Source organism: Lagenorhynchus albirostris, chromosome 2, assembly GCF_949774975.1.
Source record: "Lagenorhynchus albirostris chromosome 2, mLagAlb1.1, whole genome shotgun sequence".
In the NCBI taxonomy this organism is placed as follows: Eukaryota; Metazoa; Chordata; class Mammalia; order Artiodactyla; family Delphinidae; genus Lagenorhynchus; species Lagenorhynchus albirostris.
Window position 1 is genome coordinate 164,409,948 of NC_083096.1, and position 23,885 is coordinate 164,433,832.

General features: G+C 37.0%; 1 protein-coding gene across 4 annotated transcripts in view; it reads left to right on the forward strand.

Annotated features, from left to right (window-relative positions):
* Positions 1 to 399: 399 nt before the first annotated feature.
* Positions 400 to 23,885, forward strand: part of EYA3 (EYA transcriptional coactivator and phosphatase 3) — a 104,530-nt gene continuing 81,044 nt past the window's right edge. For 3 of the 4 annotated variants that reach the window (XM_060140887.1, XM_060140892.1, XM_060140893.1), the window contains exon 1: positions 400 to 509. The gene's annotated coding sequence lies outside the window, so the exon portion shown is untranslated. Of the gene's footprint in view, positions 510 to 9,813; positions 9,974 to 23,885 lie in introns of all 4 variants that reach the window. The other variant, XM_060140888.1, reaches the window with a different exon arrangement.

The following is a 23,885-nucleotide window of genomic DNA, read 5'->3' on the forward strand; positions in this document are numbered from 1 at the left end:
CTCCAAGTGCCTTCCAGAATTTCCTAGCGATTCTTCCTCCCACAGTTTTTCTAAATCTACCAAATACGTCCAACATTTCACTTTCGCTTTAGAGAGACAGGAAGTACACGCAACTTAAAACACCTTCCTGAAACATGAGTCCTGAGTATTTTTTTTTTACCGGTGTTGCTTGGGCCTCAGTGGTACCCAGGCGCCGCATGAACCAACCTAGCCGCCCCAAGCACCACCGAGGGGCCGGGAGGGCCGTAACTAGGGGCGGGGCTCCCGGGACGGTCGAGTGGGCGGGGTCTAGGCGCTTCCCCGCCCCTCCACGTGAGGCCTGACACATGCGCCCAAAGGCTTCTGTTGGAACGAGGTGTGGATTGTGTGATGACCCTGGCCGCCAACTTCCGGTTTCTAGGGATGCGCATCCGGGTCACATTAACGCCGCCGTTTCCTGCAGCCGCTTGGTTCTCCTGTGTGTTTGGACCGGTCCCCATGTCCTGCTGTGGGGCCTCTGCAGCCTTTGGGTGAGTCTCCGCTGCCGACAGGTTCTGAGTGCGGCCGGTCGAGTACAGCCTGTAGAGGGCCGGATCAAGTGTTGTGTCCCGGTCCCTGTGGGTGGGGGTTCTCTTTGCCTGTCCCTTGTCCCTGCAATGCTTCCTGAGCTCATTTCATTCCTTCCCCCCGAAGCCGGCCTCGCCTCTTTCACCTCAGCTGAGCCTATTTTGTCGCCGCTCACCTCTCGCCTTGCTATTTTTCCTCCGCCTCATCCGCCTTTTAAAAGCCCTGGTTTCTTGCCTTTTCGCCTCAGCGCTTACCTAAGCCACTGCCCCTCGGTTTTGCCCCTACTCTCACTTCAGCACCTCTCTTCCCCGACTGTTGATCCTGGGATCTTGCTGTTTTTTCACCCAGCAGGACGGCCCACCTCCTCGTTGTGCTCACCCTGCTCCACTGCGAAACTGAGCCTGTCTCTCTCTGGGGTCCTAGGTCCTGGTTCTCCAACTTCCTTCATCCTTGACCCCTACTCCTCCCGGGACGAGTAGATGACATTTGTGCTTCGCCTGGGGTTCTCCCTCCTTTTCTTCGCTAGAGGAGGCCTTTGCCCAAGCCCGGATCTGGGCAGATTTACCCGGCCTGGGGGAAGTTTTCCTTAAGGCGCTGGGTTAGACTGAATTTCCATGGTTAGGGAACAACAAAGGCGTTCCCAGTTCTTCGCTGGAGCACAGTTTTGGGGGCTTTCGCTAGAGCAGGCTAACAGGTGGCAGGCACTCGGAATTGCTGGTAGATTGGGCTTGTGTCATCTTGTTAATCGACAGGTCATGAGGACGTTCTGTTATTTTCTTGTTCTCTGTCCCATGAGAATGGATATGCACAGCTGAGGCAAAAACGCGGATGTTCTGGGATGATCAGCTCTGTTTTCTGCATGGGCTTTACTTACAGGACAGTTGCTATGTTGGAGGACAGAGTTTCTTGGGAGATTATTAGCCCCAGACTTTTAAGCTTATTGACAAAAATTTTAGTGTACTGTTACTGAAAAAATTTCTGCTAGAGTTCATTATAGTAATTTCAAAGTACATTTTCTTTAGTTGAACTCAGTGTGCATGTGTATCTTTATCTTTGCTTCTTATACATTGTTTCTTCATTGTTACTGTATTGACAAGTTTTCTGTTTTTCTTCATAGACCAGACATTACATTACTTTGTTACTTAGCATATTCTTCTGACTCTTTTTTTCTTTACTGTTTTCACCGTCTTGAAACCATCTTTTTCTCATTTTGACACTTCAGTTTCTCATAAATTTCTTAAATGTCTCTGTAGGCTTTTAGTCATCTCTAAAATGAAGGGATTAGTTTTAATAAGGGTTAGTGTCCTGTTTTCCAAAATTTGTTATCTGAGGTATATTTTGAGACACAGAGTTGGATAATTTTTATTTTTGTCTTTCCAATATTTATGGTGTATTTCTAGCATTTGATTACAAATGTTTTTGTGTGATCAGTTTCTGTTCTCATGTAAATTGTGCTCTAAAATTTAGTACTTCAGTGAACAGAATAAATACAGCTTTTAGCATATGCTTTTCTTTTGACTAATAAGTTATAGAAAAGTCTCCCTCATTATATGAGACATATACATATGCAAACATAGCATAGACCTTGGCGTATTCCAAAATTGGGCTGATCCCTTCAGCTATTTTTAGCAAAGGACTTTGGAGCTTGGCCGTATTAGTCCTAGAAGCCACAGAGAAGGACCCTTCTGGTTGGCTTTCAGGAATTATTTCACTGCTGAGGGAAGCCCTTTTGAAAGCTCCTTAGTAGTACTTCCTCAAACCCAGCACCTACATTGGAAACTCTAGCTTCTGTTCATCCTGGCCTCATCATTCCCCAATCTTTAAAAACTAACCCCAATGAATGTGGGCTGACACTCTTATGTTTTCTTACCTCCAGGCTGGTGGACCCTTTTTTTTTTGTACATACATACCCATATTTGGATTGCTGCAAGGCCCTCTTTCAACCTTTTTCATTTCTGAACTTTTTACTTCTTCAGCATGCCTGTTTAAATCTAGATTGATTTCTATAGTTCACAGCTGGAGGGAACCATAAGAGTTCAAACTTATCCCTTTATTTTACAGAATACGGAAATCAGGGTTTAAATTGGTGGTGTTTTCCCCAACGTCATTATTCACAAATAAGTCCTGTTCATGTGTTAGAGAAATGGGTTTTAGTTCTTTCAAAGCTGTAGGCTGGAGAGCACAATATTGTATTTAGTGGTTCATTTCAATAAATTTATGTCATAGGAATAAACGTTTTAGGTTAAGAAACCTATGATGCAGAATTTAAAATTCAAGGTGAAGTCATTTTGCCTTCAAAGAGGGACTCCAGAAAGAAACTGTTGTACAGAAGTAGAAGTTGAAAAGTCTTAGGGAGTCTCTCTCTCTTTTCTTCTAAAATCTCTTTGGCCTATTATGATACAAATTCTGCATAAAAGCTCTTACATGAAACGAACATCCTGTGGTCTCATTGGAGCAGTTGTATTCATGGTCCTATTGTTTGTACAGAACAGTGATAGACTTTCTAATTACTGAAAAGCCTACACCTCATGCTTAGCTGCCAAAGGAAAAAATATCACTAGAGACAACATATTGTATGTGTTTTTAAAGGTCAGGAGAGGAATGACTGTCGGTTTTCTATAAAAATTTCTGCTTTAGTTTGGCAGAGTCTTAGTTTGTAACCCTGATGGCTCAATTTAAAATACATTTATGCATATTAGTTTTATGCCTGCAGGGTTTTTTTGTTTGATTATTTTTGATTGTTATTTTTTGTCATTTTACTTGCTACTGTACTTTGTTTTACATGCTTTAATTTTTATCCTTGAACCCTAGGATATGTTTTAAAGAAAATGCAGTTTTAAAAATTTAAAATTTTTACAGTGTCCTGGTCATTTGTACCTCGCGGTATGATGGTTTCTGTGATCTGCCTAAGCCACTCCATGACTTCATTCTTTTTGTTTTGTTTACAGACAAAAGGCTCATAGAACTACTTTTTTGGTAGTTGTCTAAAAGATTTTTGTGTTCTGCATATAATAGCAGGATATTTTAACTTCTTTGTGATTTAAATGGAGGAAGAATAGTTCAGAATTGTTCAACATAGAATATAGTTCAACGTAGAAATAGTTCCAAATGTATTTAAGGATATTAAGAATAGTTTTTTTTTCCAATACATTCATTTAATTGGTTTATACCAAGGGGCCGAATTGTAATATTTATAGTAAAGTGGAAAAATATGTGGACTTTCTATCTGCGGATTAACTTAAAAATACAGGTGCATGTTCTTGTACAGAATATATGGCTTAAGCAAAAACTGCCTTATTATGTTTTATTGGCAGAGAACACAGCAAACAGCAGCGACCTGATCATCTTGATGTTTTTATTTGATCCCATTAACCTAAGTCCTAGGGTATCTAATTATTAAATGTAGAAATAATTAGGATATTTTCTCTATTATTTATAGTATATTAAAAAGGATATTTGAAATATGGGCTTCATAAAATTTATCTTTGCTATTTTCCCCTTTTAAATATGTAGTAGTATTTTAAACCAGAAGAGGAACTGTAGATAGTGCTGACTTATTGTAAGTTAATTAACAGATTAGCCCAAGGCGGTCAGCGCTTAATATCTTAAAGATCTTGCTACAGATTGTGTTGGATGCACTTTAACTTATTAGCTTGGTTAATATTTGTACTAGTTAAATTTGTTTTTATTCCCTAGGAAATAAAACCAAATAGTTTTATAGTAGTTAGGAAATAGTAATAATCTTTGTAATACATTCCTTTCAGCAAATTTTTTATTGGATACCTACTATGTACAGTTATATTACATATATAGACAGTTCATATGAACTAGGTGACATTATACAAGGCTGACATTTACACTTAGATTCTGAATTTGACTTTATTTGTATATATCTGAATTAAACTATAAGACTAAACATAACCTGCATCACCAGGGTGTAGGGAAAAAGAAAGACTTAACATATTAGAATGAAAATAAGCTTTATTTAATCCTAAAAAGGTGTCAATTCTTATCAGTACAACGGCATATGATTTTTTTAACTAGATTTTATGATTTTTATTTTCAAAACACTCAGTGATTTCATTATTTGAGTTTAAGGTTCTTGCATTAATCTGTATCACAGCTTAATTAATATAAATAAAGTCATGTTCTTTATACATACAATTAAATAATTTTCATTTGGGAAACTTTTTCACAACTGAACTGTAAAAATCTGTAGTGGTAAAGCAGTAATTTTTTTAAAAAAGCACATTTTGTGTAGCACTTACTCTGTGCCAGGAATTACCAAGTGGCTTACATATAGTATTAACGCTTTAATCCTTACAACACTATGAAGTAAGTACTATATTTATCTCCATTTACAAATGAGAAAACCAAGGCACAGAAGTTACACAATTTGCCCAAAGTAACACAGCTAGTTGGCAGGAGAGGTGGATTTGAACTTAGTTTTTCTAGCTCCAGAGTTCATGACCTTTTTGTACAAAGTTCTACTAGTTTAATGATTTCTTCCTTCATAGGTTAAAACAGTTAAAAAATCCAATTTCTCTGAAACATAGAAGAATACTGCATTTGGTTGGGAACTTCAGAGAGGGGTTTTACCTGGTCCTTTTATAAATGCTGGCTTAAGGCAAATTGCAAACCCTTTACTACCTAGGTTTCTTAGATGGCAAAAACAACATATTAAGAAAGCAAGTAATATCCATATCCTTACCTCTTAAAAAAATTTTATCATATGGAAGTCAATTACTTTTGAGTTATTTGGAGAAAAGGCAGTTTATTTAATAAAATGCATTCTATGTTACTAAAATGTATACCCCTTGACATTAATTTTTTTCTCTTTCTTTGATTTGCAGAATATTAAATAAATTTATGTAATAGTCTTGAACTCTGAAATCTTACTGTCCCCAATATGAATTTAGCAAATTTGAAATATAAAACAGAAGACTAAAGCTGAAATTTCTGACTTACCTCTAGTCTCATTTTGAGATTTGGAAATTTGTACAAAATTAAGTGCATCCATTTCTTTAGGACTAACATGTTTAGAGTAATATATTTAAATTAGTCTTTTTATTTTTACTTTAGAAAAGAGGAGGTGTACTTTCATAAAACAATTCCTTTTTAAATAAAAATGCAAATAATCATTTAGAATATTGTTAATCATATTACTATTTCTTTTTTGTACTTTTATTATTTCCAGATTTAAAAATTTTGTTGCAGCTCTAAGGGAAGGAGATGATTTTATATCAGTTGAGTGCAGCTTAATGGAAGAGCCTGGGACTTACATGTGATAAGAAGTTATTTTTCTGAGTATTTTTGAATACACTTGAGAATCATGGAATCTGGTTAACAAAAAAACTACCGTTGTTTCTAGTCAGAAGTGACACTTGGTTAGGGATACTACTTATTTTCATTCTTATATACTATTAACCCCCCTTTATTAATTCAGACATGTTAATTAAGTGCACTGATTTTTAATAGTAGCTTTTGTCTTGATTTTTTTTTTCTCTGTCAGAAAAGTATTGTTATTGAGGTGAAAAGTGTAAGCTTTGCTATGATGATTTACTTACTGGTATTTAGAATGTTCTTTACTTTGATTTAAACATTTGATTTTTATTTCAAAAGCAACTCTCTTTTATATGTGGGTTTGGTAATCAGTTTATTTTCTAAAATTTCAATAGTTTCCTTTCACCTGAAATTTAATAATGTAGCAGTTACTGAATTTAGGAAAATTGGTAGTTTGTTGCTATCAGCACTGTTACTATGGGAATAAATTAGAATGATTAGCTCTTAGGTGGAATTGAACTTATTCTTTAGTTTCCATAGTAGTTGAAAAAGATTTAGGTCAGATTCACCTGTTGTTCCTCCTTTTTTCAAAATAAGAGGGCATTTTAATTTAGCACAACGATGTTAATTTTTTCCTACTAGATTGATTATATTAATATGATAATCTCACTCTCTTTACTGACAGCATAATCCAAAATGCGTGTGTATGACTTTTTCTTGAAATATTTCAGAATTTAGAGAACATTTTAGGATACAAAAGAGTACATACATATCTTATTAAAAAACATACCCTAGTAATCAGTGTGTTATTACTTCACTGAGTTTTTCAAATCTGTTTTTCCTTTTCATCAGTTTTTAACTTTGCTATGGGTTAGGAAGCAGTGATTAGATAACATTAAAAAATAAGTGTTCTTGAGAGTGAGTACTAGAGCTTTTGCTTATGCACCATCTGTCATATTAGTGTGGTATTTAATAGCTAGATGAACTGAAAATCTTTGCTTTATCTCATTTCTGTCTATCTCCTGTTAGTAATATTTATTTAGTCTTGGTACCTCTCATTCGGTGAAATTGTTGCTTATTTGAAATAACTATGGTAAACTATTGATTCTTACCCAGATGGTTCCTTTTTCCTTTTTTGTTCATTTTCAGAGGCTTGCCTTTAAAAAACTGTAATTTAGAGAACCACTAAAACTTTGAGTGTTCTTTCATATGTAGCTTGAAGTGGATATTTCCCTCCTTTTTTGACTGGTCAGTTTTTTTATTTTTTAATTTTTTAAAAATATTTATTTTGGCCGCACGGGGTCTTAGTTGCAGTGTGCGGGATCTTTAGTTGTGGCATGCGGAATCTATCTCCCTGACCGGGGTCAAACCCGGCTCCCATGCATTGGGAGCACGGAGTCTTAACCACTGGACCACCAGGGAAGTCCCTGGTCAGTTTCTTAAAGTCTTTGGGTAAAATGGCATTCAAACTTTTTTGATCACAACCCCACTATAAGATGCATTTTTCATTGTCATCCAGTACTTATACACATATATGTACATATTAATATTTAAAATTGAAACAGACGTTTCATGAAACAATATTTATTTTTACTATTGGTGATGCATTGTAATGTTTTCTATTTATTTTGTTTAATTGCATTTCGTTCAAAACAAACTGTTGGTATCCACTAAATGGATATGATAACCCAGTAGTGTGTTGAACCTGCAGTTTGAAAAATTCTAGTGACTGCTAGATTTTTTCCAATATTGTTTTTTGGGAATTGGAGATGTTTGGGTTTGTTAGGTTTTTTTTCACTGAAATATATCTTGATTTTCTTAATCTTTTAACCTAAATAATTGTGCAGAACAGTTGAGAGAGGGAGACCCTGTTGCCCCAATTATTGTTACTGTCACCTCTGTCCTTTACTCTGTGCCTAGGCACATCATTTAAAAAACTGCAGTGATACAGAATCATGAGGTTGACAACGCTTGGTCATGTGTAGAGCTTTTATCATTAGAATCCTTTTCTAGTTTCCATCTGACAGTCAAAGTTTAGTTTGATTAAGTTCCTTTCACAAACCTTGCTTCTGTTCTTGGCAAGTAGTCAAAAGGTTACAAAGCTGCTTTATTCTGCTTTTTTCTGGCCCCATTCCAGTCTTTGTAAACCAACAAAAGAGAGCCAAGGAGTGAAGCAGTTTTCCTTCTGTGTATATAGTCAGGTCAAAGTAACACAATTGAAGAGTCATTAGGATTTGTTACAGTGGACCGTATTTATTTATTATCCTGATTTCATTTCCTCTAATCATAAAGGGGGAAAGATGGTAGAGATATCAACAGTTCCTAGCATATCACAGCTATTAGAGTGAGGCAGGGTCAGCAGGCATACACTACTGTTTTTACCACTACCTCCTCTTAACACGTAATGAGCACTTCCTATGTGCCAGGCACTATTTAAAGCATTTCTCTTGTATTAACTCATATTTATTTGGGAGGCCTGGGGGAAGAACGAAAATGAGAAAGAAGAAAACTGGCTTTCTTAGTATCTTCTCATTACCTGGCTTGTGAGTTCTGGCTATTGGTGACTGTAGCATGACATGGCATACATTTTTTTTAAATAAATAAATTAATTATTTTTGGCTGCATTGGGTCTTCGTTGCTGTGCGCAGGCTTTTTCTAGTTGCGGTGAGCTGGGGCTACTCTTCGTTGCAGTGCATGGGCTTCTCATTGCGGTGGCTTCTCTTGCTGCGGAGCACGGGCTCTAGGCACGCAGGCTCAGTAGTTGTGGCTCGCAGGCTCTAGAGCACAGGCTCAGTAGTTGTGGCGCACAGGCTTAGTTGCTCCGCAGCATGTGGGATCTTACCAGACCAGGGATCGAACTGGTGTCCCCTGCATTGGCAGGCGGATTCTTAACTACTGTGCCACCAGGGAAGTCCCAGCATATATTTTTAACTTGGCCAGCTTTTTAAAATCATTAGTCCTGTCTGTGATGTTCTGTATTTAGGCACGAAGCTATGGTTTAAAACCTCAGGCTTTGAAGGTAGGCTGCCTGGGCTTGAATTCCACGTTGGTGAGTTATTAGGTATGTGACCTTGGTTGAGTTACTCTCTACGCTTCAGTTTTCTCATCTGTAAAATGGTGATAATAGTAAACAGTACATATCTTATAGACTTATTGAGAGGATTAAAAGAGTTAATATACGTAAAGTACTTAGAACAGTGCCTGACCCATAAAAAACATTACATAAATGTTAGCTATTAGTAACTCACAACTCACGGTTGGATCTCCTGAAAGTATTTGTGACCATGATAAGTTCATATTTGCTAAGTAACAGGACGTCATTGATATTCAATGTTTTATTGCCCAGGAGCTTGAAAACAGCTTTCCTTGAGGACTTGGAAGGAAGTTCTTGTGCAGAGTGTTGGAATCAAAGCCAGGGACAGAGTATCAGCTACAGGCCCAACTTGTTTAATCTCTCACAGGAATCTCTTGTTATTTGGACCTTACCTTTTTTTTTGTTGTTGTTGTGTTTGTTTTGTTTTGTTTTAAAGATTTTTTTTTTGATGTGGATCATTTTTAAAGTCTTTACTAAATTTGTTACAGTATTGCATCTGTTTTGTTTTTTTGGCCTTTGGCTGTGAAGCATGTGGGATCTTAGCTCCCCCACCAGGGATTGAACCTGCACCCCCTGCATTGGAAGGTGAAGTCTTAACCACTGGACCTCCAAGGAAGTCCCTGGACCTTACCTTTAGTAATTTTAATATTTTGCCCTTTGAAAAACTAAGAGGAACTAGTTAATGAATTGACTTTCACTCAGGACCACATTTCTGTCCTGAGTCTGTTTAGCTTATGTCTAAGATATTTCTTTATTTTATTTTTCTTTAACAGTTATATCACCCTAACTATGTGCCAGACACTATTCTAAGAGCTTTATAGATATTAACTCATTTAAACCTATGACAAGTTTATGAGAAAACACTAATTATTATTTTTCCCATTTTACAGATGAAGTAAATGAGGCTCAGAAAAGTTAAATAACTTGTCTAAGCTCCCACACCACTCATCAGTGCCAGAACTGGGATTTGAACCTAAGAGTTAGACTCCAGAGTTCATGCTTCAAGCTTGCCAAGCCTGCCTCTTACAGAGATGAATTATGTTGAAAAGGGTAAAATAGCAAGTGTTAAAAGTTACTTCACTGTTCTTTACTCTGTGTACTGAATGACAGCACTGAAATTATGTGTGATGGTGTTTTGGCTGATGGAGTTTTGAAGGAATAAATAAATTCGAAGTAAAATATTAATAAAAGATCTGTACCTAGATTTTATAGTTCTGAGAGCTAAAGACATGCATTCCAAAAGACTCAGTTCTGTTAATATAGCATGTAGTAAGTTTTGTTCAAATACTGGATAGTGGATTGATAGAAACATGTGATGGATAGATATATAGAATGCTATATAGAATTTTGATTTTAGAAAATGGGTAGTATAGACACATTTATAGAACATTCATGTTGGAGTATACCATGTGTCAGGCCACAGCACCTATAGAAAAAAATGTGATTCTCTTAGAAATGTTAACTTTAGATTAAAGGAGGGTGGAGATAAAGTTTTGGAGGCTGAGAGTTTTATGGAGTCTGGATCTCCATGCATTAGAGAAACTCTTATGCTTTGTGACTGACACGTTACTAAAAACTGAAGAGAGGTCCAAAGAGGGTTGGAAGGAATGTAGTAGAACTGTTGGATTATTATTAAGGTCATTTTGACACTCTAATTCAGATGAACTCATTCCTTCTCAATACTTTATACTGTGGTTTTGGAATTTTTCCTGTGGAACGCTATCTCCCAATTTTATTGGAAGCTTGTGGGGAAAAGTTTGTGTTAAATTTTTTTTTTTAATTTATTTTATTATTTATTTTTGGCTGCTTTGGGTCTTCGTTGCTATGCGTGGGCTTTCTCTAGTTGCAGCGGGCGGGGGCTACTCTTTGTTGCGGTGCGCGGGCTTCTCATTGCGGTGGCTTCTCTTGTTGTGGACCATGGGCTCTAGGCACGTGGGCTTCAGTAGTTGTGGCACATGGGCTCAGTAGTTGTGGCTTGCGGGCTCTAGAGTGCAGGCTCAGTAGTTGTGACATACAGGCTTAGTTGCTCGACAGCATGTGGGATCTTCCCAGACCAGGTCGCTTGAACCCGTGTCCCCTGCATTCGCAGGCAGATTCTTAACCACTGCACCACCAGGGAAGCCCTGTGTTAATTTTTATTAAGGATAATTTTACAGACAACTTCAAAGGATGATTTTCCAAGAAGTAAGGTTAGAAATTGTAAAAACAGTTCTTTTCAGAGAATCTATTCCTGATAAAATATTTTTTCCTGTTAAGAATTTGGTATAGCCTAAGTGTATTTTTTAAAAAATTCTTTCTCAGTAAGTTCTGATAGTATTCTGTTTAGTGTAAAGTTGCTATAAATATTCCTACAGCTGACAGTACCATGATGTGTTAGTCATGCCTCTCAAATAAAGTAGCCAGAAGAATTCACCAACTTTACCACAGTCAGTTGGCTGGGCTGTTTATTTATGGAGGGAGTTAACCAACATGGTGATGGCTTTTGTCCGTCCACAGGAAGTCCAGCAGAGAAGGTATGGTTGTTTGCAGTTTTTTTGGCCACAGAAATGTGATTTGTGCTGATGCCTGAATTGTGAGAGCTAAAAGGCTCTCTTAGGGTTACTTTAAAGGGAGCCTTAAAGGAGGTCAGTTGCGTGCAGGTCTGCTGGATATTTGTGTCTACTTAGCAGGACTCTTGAGTACAGAGGACTCTGAGTGAATGTGTTAGTAGATAAGTTAGGTAAGTTTTTTTAAAGGTAGTACTTGAGAAAGATTGCCATCAGCTGATAGACTTCAGTGAATTTCTGAAAGATAGGAAACAGTGAAATTGGATTGATAGAGAAACTAGGAGAAGAAATCACATTGGAAAGTATGTGTAGAAGTTTCAGAAATATACCAGACTCCAAGTAAATGAATATGAAGAACTGGAAGAGTCCCTGGAGTATTCATCAGTTTCCCCGGTCCTTGCTCTATTTTGAGCTTCTGGTGTTTGTCCTCTGGATAAAGCCCAGAGAAATGCTTTCCAAACATATGGAACAATCTGCCTGGGGAGGGCTTTCCTTATAGTCTCTTCTCCCCGTGGCATTTAGTATATGTAAATCAAATCATGTCATTATCTTGCTTGAAGCACCCATTACCTCCCCAAACTGCTTATCATGTGTTACAAGGCTGTGTGTGACCTGGCCCTTGTCTGCTTCTCAGGACTCATTTCCTACCACTTATTCACTTACTAACATCAGCCTTTTTGCTATTTCGCAAACATATCAGGATGTTTTCCTTTTAGTTTCTTTACACTTGTTTCCTTCTGAAGGCCCTCTTTTACATCTTTGTATAGTTTTCTACTTTTGATTATTCACATCTTTGCTGAAATGTTGTTACCACCTCAGAGAAATTATCACCAAATCTGAACTAGCTCCCCTTTAGTCATGCTCTACTCCTTCCTTTGTTTTATTTATTTACTTATTATATTTTTGGTAACAGCTTTATTGAGATATAATTCACATACCATACAATTTACCTATTTAAAGTATATAATTCATTGGTTTTGACTACATTCACAGAGTTGTGAAACCATCACCACAACCAATTTTATTTTATTTGTTTTTTGAATTTTATTTTATTTTTTTATACAGCAGGTTCTTATTAGCTATCTGTTTTGTACATATTAGTGTATATTTGTCAATCCCAATCTCCCAATTCATCCCGCCACCACTTTCTCCCGTTGGTGTCCATATGTTTGTTCTCTACATCTGTGTCTCTATTTCTGCCCTGCAAAGTGGTTCATCTGTACCATTTTCTAGGTTCCACATATATGTGTTAATATACGATATTTGTTTTTTCTTTCTGATTTACTTGACTCTGTATGACAGTCTGTAGACCCATCCACGTCTCTACAAATGACTGAATTTCGTTCCTTTTTATGGTTGAGTAATATTCCATTGTATATATGTGCCACATCTTCTTTATCCATTCATCTGTTGATGGGCATTAGGTTGCTTCCATGACCTAGCTATTGTAAATAGTGCTGCAGTGAACATTGGGGTGCATGTGTCTTTTTGAATTATGGTTTTCTCTGGGTATATGCCCAGTAGTAGGATTGCTGGGTCCTATGGTAATTCTATTTTTAGTTTTTTAAGGAACCTCCATACTGTTCTCCATAGTGGCTGTATCAATTTACGTTCCCACCAACAGTGCAAGAGGGTTCCCTTTTCTCCACATCCTCTCCAGCATTTGTTGTTTATAGCTTTTCTGATGATGCCCATTCTAACTGGTGTGAGGTGATACCTCATTGTAGTTTTGATTTGCATTTCTCTAATAATTAGTGATGTTGAGCAGCTTTTCATGTGCTTCTTGGCCATCTGTATGTCTTCTTTGGAGAAATGTCTATTTAGGTCTTCGGCCCATTTTTGGATTGGGTGAGGTTTTTTTTGATACTGAGCTGCATGAGCTGCTTGTAAATTTTGGAGATTAATCCTTTGTCACTTGCTTAATTTGCAAATATTTTCTCCCATTCTGAGGATTGTCTTTTCATCTTGTTTATGTTTTCCTTTGCTGTGCAAAAACTTAGAAGTTTCATTAGGTCGCATTTGTTTATTTTTGTTTTTATTTCCATTTCTCTAGGAGGTGGGTCAAAAAGGATCTTCCTGTGTTTTGTGTCATAGAGTGTTCTGCCTATGTTTTCCTCTAAGAGCTTTATAGTGTCTGGCCTTACATTTAGGTCTTTAATCCATTTTCAGTTTATTTTTGTGTATGGTGTTAGGGAGTGTTCTAATTTCATTCTTTTACATGTAGCTGTCCAGTTTTCCCAGCACCACTTATTGAAGAGACTGTCTTTTCTCCATTGTATATCTTTACCTCCTTTGTCATAGATTAGTTGACCATAGGTGCATGGGTTTATCTCTGGACTGTCCATCCTGTTCCATTTATCTGTATTTCTGTATTTGTGCCAGAACCACATTGTCTTGATTACTGTAGCTTTGTAGTATAGTCTGAAGTCAGGGAGTCTGATTCCTCCAGCTCTGTTTTTTTCACTCATGACTGCTTTGGCTGTTTGGGGTCTTTTGTGTTTCCATACAAATTTTAAGATTTTTTTGTTCTAGTTCTGTAAAAAATGCCATTGGTAATTTGATAGGGATTGCATTGAATCTGTAGATTGCTTTGGGGAGTATAGTCATTTCCACAGTATTGATTCTTCCAATCCAAGAACATGGTATACTTCTCCATCTGTGTGTATCATCTTTAATTTCTTTCATCAATGTCTTGTAGTTTTCTGCATATAGGTCTTTTGTCTCCCTAGGTAGGTTTATTCCTAGGTATTTTATTCTTCTTGCTGCAGTGGTAAGTGGGAGTGTTTCCTTAATTTCTCTTTCAGACTTTTCATCATTAATGTATAGGAATGCAAGAGATTTCTGTGCATTAATTTTGTATCCTGCAACTTTACCAAATTCATTGATTAGCTCTAGTAGTTTTCTGGTGGCATCTTTAGGATTCTCTATGTATAATGTCAACTGCAAACAGTGGCAGTTTTACTTCTTCTTTTCCAATTTGGATTCCTTTTATTTCTTTTTCTTCTCTGATTGCCTTGGCTAGGACTTCCAAAACTATGTTGAATAATAGTGGTGAGAGTGGACGTCCTTGTCTTGTTCCTGATCTTAGAGGAAATATTTTCAGTGTTTCACCGTTGAGAATGATGTGTGCTGTGTGTTTGTTGTATATGACCTTTATTATGTTGAGGTAGGTTCCCTCTATGCCCACTTTCTGGAGAGTTTTTATCATAAATGGGTGTTGAATTTTGTCAAAAGCTTTTCCTGCATCTGTTGAGATGACCACATGGATTTTATTTTTCAAATTGTTAATGTGGTGTATCACATTGATTAATTTGCATATATTGAAGAATGCTTGCATCCCTGGGATAAATCCCGCTTGATTATGGTGTATGATCCTTTTACTGTGTTCTTGGACTGTTTGCTAGTATTTTGTTGAGGATTTTTGCATCTATATTCATGAGTGATATTGATCTGTAATTTTCTTTTTCTGTAGTATCTTTGTCTGGTTTTGGTATCAGGGTGATGGTGGCCTCATAGAATTAGTTTGGGAGTGTTCCTTCCTCTGCAATTTTTTGAAGGAGTTTGAGAAGGATGGGTGTTAGCTCTTCTCTAAATGTTCGATAGAATTCACCTGTGAAGGCATCTGGTCCTGGACTTTTGTTTGTTGGAAAATTTTAAATTACAGTTTCAATTTCATTACTTGTGATTGGTCTGATCACATTTTCTGTTTCTTCCTGGTTCAGTCTTGCAAGGTTACACCTTTCTAAGAACTTGTGCATTTCTTCCAGGTTGTCCATTTTATTGGCACAGAATTGCTTGTAGTAGTCTCTTATGATGCTTTGTACTTCTGTGGTGTCCATTATAACTTCTTTTTCATTTCTAATTTCATTGATTTGAGACCTTTCTTTTTCTTGATGAGTTTGGCTAAAGGTTTATCAGTTTTGTTTATCTTCTCTAAAACCCAGCTTTTAGTTTTATTGATCTTTGGTATTGTTTTCTTTGTTTCTATTTCATTTATTTCTGCTCTGACCTTTTAGATTTCTTTCCTTCTACTAAGTTTGGGTGTTGTTTGTTCTTCTTTCTCTAGTTCCTTTAGGTGTAAAGTTAGATTGTTTATTTGAGATTTTTCTTGTTTCTTGAGGTAGGCTTCTATTGCTATAAACTTCCCCCCTTAGAACTGCTTTTTCTGCATCTCATAGGTTATGGATTGTCCTGTTTTCATTGTAATTTTGTCTCCAGGTATTTTTTGATTTCCTCTTTGATTTCTTCCGTGATCTCTTGGTTATTTAATAACGTATGGTTTAGGCTTCATGTGTTTATGTTTTTTACGTTTTTTTCCTGTGATTGATTCCTAATCTCATGGCGTTGTGGTCAGAAAAGATGCTTGATATGATTTCAGTTTTGTTAAATTTGTGATACAAGATGTGATCTATCCTGGAGAATGATCCGTGCGCACTTGAGAAGAAAGTGTAATCTGCTGTTTTCGGATGGAAGGTCCTATAGATATCAGTTATACCTATCACGTCTATTGTGTCATTTAAAGCTTGTGTTTCCTTATTAATATTCTGTCTGGATAATCTGTCCATTGGTGTAAGTGAGGTGTTAAAGTCCCCCACTATTATTGTGTTACTGTCGATTTCCTCTTTTATAGCTGTTAGCAGTTGCCTTATGAATTGAGGTGCTCCTGTGTTGGGTACATATATATTTATAATTGTCATATCTTATTCTTGGATCGATCCGTTGATCATTATATAGTGTCCTTCCTTGTCTCTTGTAACATTCTTTATTTTAAAGTGTATTTTATCTGATATGAGTATTGCTACTCCAGCTTTCTTTTTTTTTTATTTTTTTAAATTTTTTTTTGCGGTACCGGGCCTCTCACTGTTGTGGCCTCTCCCGTTGCGGAGCACAGGCTCTGAACTCGCAGGCTCAGCGGCCATGGCTCAGGGGCCCAGCCGCTCCGCAGCATGTGGGATCTTCCTGGACCGGGGCACGAACCCATGTCGCCTGCATCGGCAGGCAGACTCCCAACCACTGTGCCACCAGGGAAGCCCCTCCAGCTTTCTTTTGATTTCCATTTGTATGGAGTATCTTTTTCCATACCCTCACTTTCAGTCTGTATATGTCCCTGTGTCTGAAGTGGGTTTCTTGTAGACAGCATATATATATATGGGCCTTGTTTTTGTATCCATTCAGCAAGCCTGTGTCTTTTGGTTGAAGCATTTAATCCATTCACTTTTAAGGTAATTATCGATGTGTATGTTCCTAGTACCATTTTCTTAATTGTTTTGGGTTTGTTTTTGTAGGTCCTTTTCTTCTCTTGTGTTTCCCACTTAGAGAAGTTCCTTGAGCATTTGTTGTAGAGCTGGTTTGGTGGTGCTGAATTTTCTTAGCTTTTGCTTGTCTGTAAAGCTTTTGATTTCTCCATCGAATCTGAATGAGATCCTTGCTGGGTAGAGTAATCTTGGTTGTAGGTTCCTCCCTTTCATCACTTTAAATATATCCTGTCACTCCCTTTTGGCTTGTAGAGTTTCTGCTGAGAAATCAGCTGTTAGTTAACCTTATGGGAGTTCCCTTGTATGTTATTTGTTGTTTTTCCCTTGCTGCTTTCAGTAATTTTTTTTGTCTTTAATTTTTGTCAGTTTGATTACTATGTGCATTGGCGTGTTTCTCCTTGGGTTTATCCTGCCTGGGACTCTCTGCGCTTCCTGGACTTGGGTGGCTATTTCCTTTCCCATATTAGGGAAGGTTTTTGAATGTAATCTCTTCAAATATTTTCTTGGGTCCTTTCTCTCTCTCCTCCTTCTGGGACCCCTATCGTGTGAGTGTTGTTGCGTTTAATGTTGTCCCAGAGGTCTCTTAGGCTGTCTTCATTTCTTTTCATTCTTTTTTCTTTATTCTGTTCTGCTGCAGTGAATTCCACCCTTCTGTCTTCCAGGTCACTTATCCGTTCTTCTGCTTCAGTTATTCTGCTATTGATTCCTGCTAGTGTATTTTTCAGTTACTGTATTGTTCATCTCTGTTTGTTTGTTCTTTAATTCTTCTAGGTCTTTGTTAAACGTTTCTTGCATCTTCTCAATCTTTGCCTCCATTCTTTTTCCGAGGTCCTGGATCATGTTGAATGTCATTATTCTGAATTCTTTTTCTGGAAGGTTGCCTATCTCCACTTCATTTAGTTGTTTTTCTGGGGTTTTATCTCATTCCTTCATCTGGTACAAAGTCCTCTGCCTTTTCATTTTGTCTGTCTTTCTGTGAATGTGGTTTTCCTTCCACAGGCTGCAGAATTGTAGTTCTTCTTGCTTCTGCCGTCTGTCCTCTTGTGCATGAGGCTATGTGAGAGTCTTGTGCAAGCTTCCTGATGGGAGGGACTCCTTCCTTTGTTTTATTTTCCAAAGTATTATTACTTTGGGGACTTCCCTGGTTCAGTCGTTAAGACTTTGCCTTCCAATTCAGGGGGTGTAGGTTCAATCCTTGGTCAGGGAGTTAAGATCCCACGTGCCTTGAAGCCAAAAAACCAAAACAGAAAACAGAAAAAATATTACAACAAACTCAATAAAAGACTTTAAATGTGGTCCACATCAAGGAAAAAGATCTAAAAAGAAAAGCATTATTACTTTGTGAAATTGTATTACCTTATGTATTTGTTTATCTTCCTCTTGGAATATGAGTTCCTTGAGACTAGGGACTTTGTGTTCATCACTGAATTCCCAGTATCTAAACTAGTGCCTGGCACGTAGTAGACACTCAATAAATATTTTGTAAGTGAATGAATGAATTTGGAGGTTAGAGAAAGAAGCAAGCACAGCCTGAAGCAACTATAGACTTCCACCCAAAAGCAGCGGAAGCAAAAAGCAAAGTGAGTAGCTAGCTAACGAAGTGTTTCTCCCCCAGATAAAGCTATGATAGCTAGTCTCTAAAGTTAGAGTCCTGGCATGGGAGACAAGAGATATCCCTAGTAATTTATGTGATGTTCAGAAGAGGAAAGAATTCATATCCAGAAAGCAGGTGACCTGCCAACACTGCCTAACTGCATATTTCACCCCTCTTCCATAGTTACTAGAAGTGGATGTATATAACTAGAACCTGCATATAATAATATACGAACAAAGATTCTCACCCACTCTGAGGATACACTGTTTAGTTGAAATTCCTGGGGCTTCCCTGGTGGCACAGTGGTTAAGAATCCACCTGCCAATGCAGGCGACATGGGTTCAAGCCCTGGTCAGGAAGATCCCACGTATCGTAGAGCAACTAAGCCTGTGCACCACAACTACTGAGCCTGCGCTCTAGAGCCCGTGAGCCACAACTACTGAAGCCCACGTGCCACAGCTACTGAAGGGTGCACGTCTTCAGCCCATGCTCTGCAACAAGAGAAGCCACCGCAATGAGAACCCTGCATGCTGCAACGAAGAGTAGCCCCCGCTCGCCGCCACTAGAGAGAGCCTGCATGCAGAAATGAAGAAGCAACGTAGCCAAAAATAAATAAATAAATAAATGTATTTAAAAAAAAAAAAAGAAATTCCTGACTGCAAATGTGAACTACTAACCTAGACTTATCGGCCATTTAAGAAAAATTAATTCTATGCAAGAGAGGTACGAAATGCTTCCAACACTAAAGAAAATAGTGAATAGTATAAACTGAAGGAGATTTTAAAGATAACCATCATTAGTAATTTCAGAGGAAATGAAAAAGGAAATAAATGTAAATATTGAAATTTTAAGAATCAGAAAGTGTGAATAGCAAATTAATAAGTATAAAGATTGAGCTGAATTAAAATGCAAAGGATGTCAACAATAATGGCAGAGTAAGAACTTCTGAAAATTCTTCGTAAAAGCAGTGAGAATACTGGCAAAAATAGTCAGAATCAACTCTTTCAGGACTCTGAAAATTAACTACAGGCTTGCAGCAATCTGAACATTTATTCACGAAAAATGGCTGCATCTCAGCAAAAACAGTGAACTTTGTATAGCATTTTAGCTTGCATTGTTCCCATTCTCCTCTCTCCAGCTCCATAGTAGCCTTGGAAAACAGCAGCCCCCAGTCATGGTGAGAACTAGCAACCTGGAAGCCACTGGAAGGGGCAGAACAAGATTGGAGCTCCTTCACAGCCCTGTTCCCAGAAAATTGTCATTATTTGACCTGTCTGGAGGTTCCTTGAAAGACCTCATTCTCAAGACTATATTTGACCTGAGTGGAGCTCACCCTGTACAAATAGCTTTTCCCCTCTCAGGGTGTTCATTTAAAACAATTAAAAGCAGTTATTGAACATCATAAATTCAGTACTAGAAAGTAGATTCAACAGTACATTAAAATAATATTCTACAACGCCAGAGTTTCATCTCTGAACCAAATGCATATGTGGTTCAATATTAGGAAATCTAGTAATATGCTATATTAATAGTCGAGAGAAAAACCAGATGGTCATTTTTTTGGATGCCAAAAAAGCACTTGACCAATGTCATGCTTAGTAGTGGTATGCTAGGTGTATTTTTATTAATGTGAGGAAAAAGAAAAGGATGCCCAACAATTAGCACTGTTACTTAATATTATAGTGGAGGTGTAAGCCAATATCATTAGGTAAGAACAAGAAATAAAGAAGTTAATATTGGGGAAAGAGGAGCTATTTTTATGCAGCTGGGGAAAATATATACGTGAAACTCAAGAATCAACCATCTTACTATTCTCATTGTTAGAAACAATAAGAGACTTTGGTAACATGGGAGTTTACAAAATTAATGTACCAATATCAACAACTATCCTATATATAAAAAATAACTTCTTTAGAAATGAAAAATATAACAAATGAAAAGATAAAATGCCAACATAAAGAAACGTAGAGGATCTGCTAAGAGATGTTTTTAAAAAAAGATTAAGTAACTGGAAATACATACTGTGTTATTAGATAGGAGAACACAATATTGTAAACTCATCATTTCCTCCTAAATTAATTTATGTGTTTAATGCAATTTAAATATCATTTTTTAAAAAAACTTTGATAACATTACCCTGAAGTTTGTTTGGAAAGCATATACTTTTTTTTAGTGATTAAGTTTAATTTGTATATCGTCCTTTTTGAGTTGCATTCAGAGGAGATTCCAGAGTTTGAGATTGCTGGCCTCTGTAGATTTGATCCCTTCATTTTAGACCAACCAGAAAATAATAGCCTCTGGGAAATTTTTTCAATTAAGAGTCTTTATCAAGAAAAAGAGTAAGTTCCTAAAATTTACTCTTCTTGTTTACTTTGTTGCTTGAAGTTAGCATTAACAGCTTTTATTGGTTAAATTAATGAAGCCTTTATATTTTTACTCTGATATATACATTTTAGTGTTTAGTTAAATGGCATTTTCAACACTGACATAAAATTTTGAAAGCAGCCAAAACACACTAATTATGATTTCTTTCAGAATATGTCTTAAAACACCTGGCATATTCTACCCTGTATTTTATTTTAGTGTTTTTCTTCTGGTTTCAGATATTCTATGAATATTTTATGTTGAGAAAGAATTCTAGGGCTGTATTCAAGAAAAACAAAAAAGGAAGCTCCAAAGAAAGAAGTATATGCCCCCTCCAAAAAGAGGTATTTGCTTAGTTAGAAAAGTCATGTTTTTCTAAGGACAAAAATTTCTGATTATCCAGTATCATTCTGTAATCTGTTTATTAATGTTCTTAATACAGTGCTTAGCACAGTGTTACAAAATTTTAAGTTAAATGTTGAGTAAATGCTTTTATGAAGAAGTATTACTACTCTATAGATATCACAAAATGACTTCATGAAAGAAATACAAAATAGGAACTTCAGTCAATCAAAATAGAAAAATATGAGCTTCAGTCTTGAGGCATGGTGTGCCTAAGAAAGTTATTCAAGACCAGCTGGAAAGGAGGACTTGATTATCTTTCAGGTTTAGCTCTAGCAGTATTTTTTTTCCCCCAGGCAGAACACATCAAATAGTCTAGTACAGTGATTGTATGCTGGTTTTAAATGCTATCTTACAGATACTAATACTTGTTTGTTCTCAGGGTATTAGATGGATCACTAAGGTGTCTCAAGATCCATGAAACACTTGGGACTGCCAATTTTACTATGTTACCTGGAAATTTCTTCAACTGTAAGTTTAGGATTTGACCCAGAGTGAAAGCAGGAAAATGCTGATTTTGTAATATGACAGTTCTGTTAGGCAAACTGTCCAATTATTTGGAAAGCTTTTTATTCTTCTTAATGTTTGGAAGCATTTTTGCAACTGTATGTATAATCATGTTCTGTCGTCTTATTTACATACTTTTCTTCATTTCCTACCTTTGTTTTCAGCTTATGTGTTTCATTCAGTGGCCAGATGGCCAACAAACCCAAGCTGAGAGGTAATAGCAAAAACGAATGAAAAACAAAATAAACTTCTTTACAAATAGTATTAGATTCCTGTGGGTGCCATAATAAATTGCCACAAATTTGGAGGCTTAAAACAACAGAAATTTATCCTCTTACAGTTCTGGAGGCCAGAGGTCTAAAATCATGGTGTTGGCAGGGTTGCACTCCCTCCATAGGCTCTAGGGGTAGAATCCGTTCCTTGCCTATTCCAGCTTCTAGTGGCTGCTGGCATTCTTTGGCCATATCACTCCAGTCTCTGCCTCCATATTTGTATCGCCTTCCCCTCATTGTATGTGTGTGGGTGTTAAATTTCTCTCTGCCTTTCTCTTAAGATGGCATTTATGGCCTACCCAGATAATCCGGGATAATCTGCTCATCTCAGAATCCTTAAATACATCTGCAAAGACTCTTTATTCCAAATTAGGTAACATTTATGGGTTCTGGGGATTAGGATGCGGACCCATCTTTGGCCAGAAATGTTTCATGATAGCTGTGTATATTCGTGTTTGGGGAAGGTGATTTCATACTTGATCTCTCTCTCCCTCCCCACCCTCCCTCCTTCCCTCCTTCCCTCCCTCCCTCTTTTCCTTCATTCCTTCCCTCCTTCCTTTCTCAGCCTATTAAGGGACAGAAACTTAAGGTCTCCTAACTCCTCACCTCTAAGTAAGTAGTGCGTGTGTTGTGATCCCTTGTTATGTATGTGATATTAAGATTTGATTTAAAGCATATCAGTCCTTTTTTTTTTTTTGAAGGGAACTTTTCACTTAACACAGACTTCAATATGATGTTCTTCAAATTAGTTAATAAAACCTTGTAAAGAATTAAAGACTTAGGCATTCCTGGTGAGAAATGAGAAAAGTGAAGTTTTGAATTCTTTGTGCCTCTAAATATATTGAAGGTTCTTAATGAACTGGTTTTAAGTAGATATTTAGAGGAATCAAGAGGCTAGAAATTGTACTTGATTGAACAAATATTTATTGATTGCCTGCTATGTGCTCTCAGATACTAAAAAGAAGGCGGTCTCTGCCATTGTGGAATTTAGGATCAAGATTCCACAGGAATCTTAGGACCAAAGGAAAATTAGTAGTTTTGACAGAATTGTTAACTGCCAGATTTATAGAACACAGTAGGGGTCAGAGAAGTAGTTTTGAAGAATTCTTAATTATTAATTAATAATGAAGCAGGGAACTCTTTCACTAATAACTTTGAGGTTTTGGTAGGTTAGGAGATATTTTGTTTTTCCAAAACCATGGTACTCATCTCTGACTAGAAATGGTAAAATAATTTATTTTTATATCCTGTATAATTAAAATTACCTGTTTCATTAACAATAGATCGAAGTTTGTGTCTTGTAAATTAAAGACTTATGGCTATAAAGAGAAATAAAATTGTTATTTTTGCTAGATTGTACAAGAAATTAAAAAGTAGCTTAAAAGAAGAATCTTTTTAGGATTTTTAGACAGTCCTTAAAGTACCAGTTAACAGTAGTGAAAAAGAAGTTTTGAGTTTATAAATTTAAAACTTTTTAAAACTTTGAAGAGTATGACCATGAGGTCAAACTAATGTAACAGAATAGTTTGAGATTTAATGAAAGAAAAGGAGTAAATAGCTTAAGTTAATATTAGGAATGTAATTTTAAAAGGGAGGGTCGTGTGCTCAATTCTATCTATCTGTCTATCTATCTGTCTATCTATATTTTTGGCTGCGTTGGGTCTTCATTGCTGCGCGTGGGCTTTCTCTAGTTGTGGCGAGTGGGGCCTACTCTGTTGTGGTGTGCGGGCTTCTCATTGTGGTGGCTTCTCTTGTTGCGGAGCACGGGCTCTAGGCATGCGGGCTTCAGTAGTTGTGGCACGCGGGTTCAGTAGTTGTGGCTCATGGGCTCTACAGCTCAGGCTCAGTAGTTGTGGCGCACGAGCCTAGTTGCTCCGCGGTATGTGGGATCTTCCTGGACCAGGCAGGGCTCGAAACCGTGTCCCCTGCATTGGCAGGTGGATTCTTAACTGCTGCACCAACAGGGAAGCCCTACTTTTGATTTTTATTAAACTATTTAAGGTATTATTATTATGCTGTAAT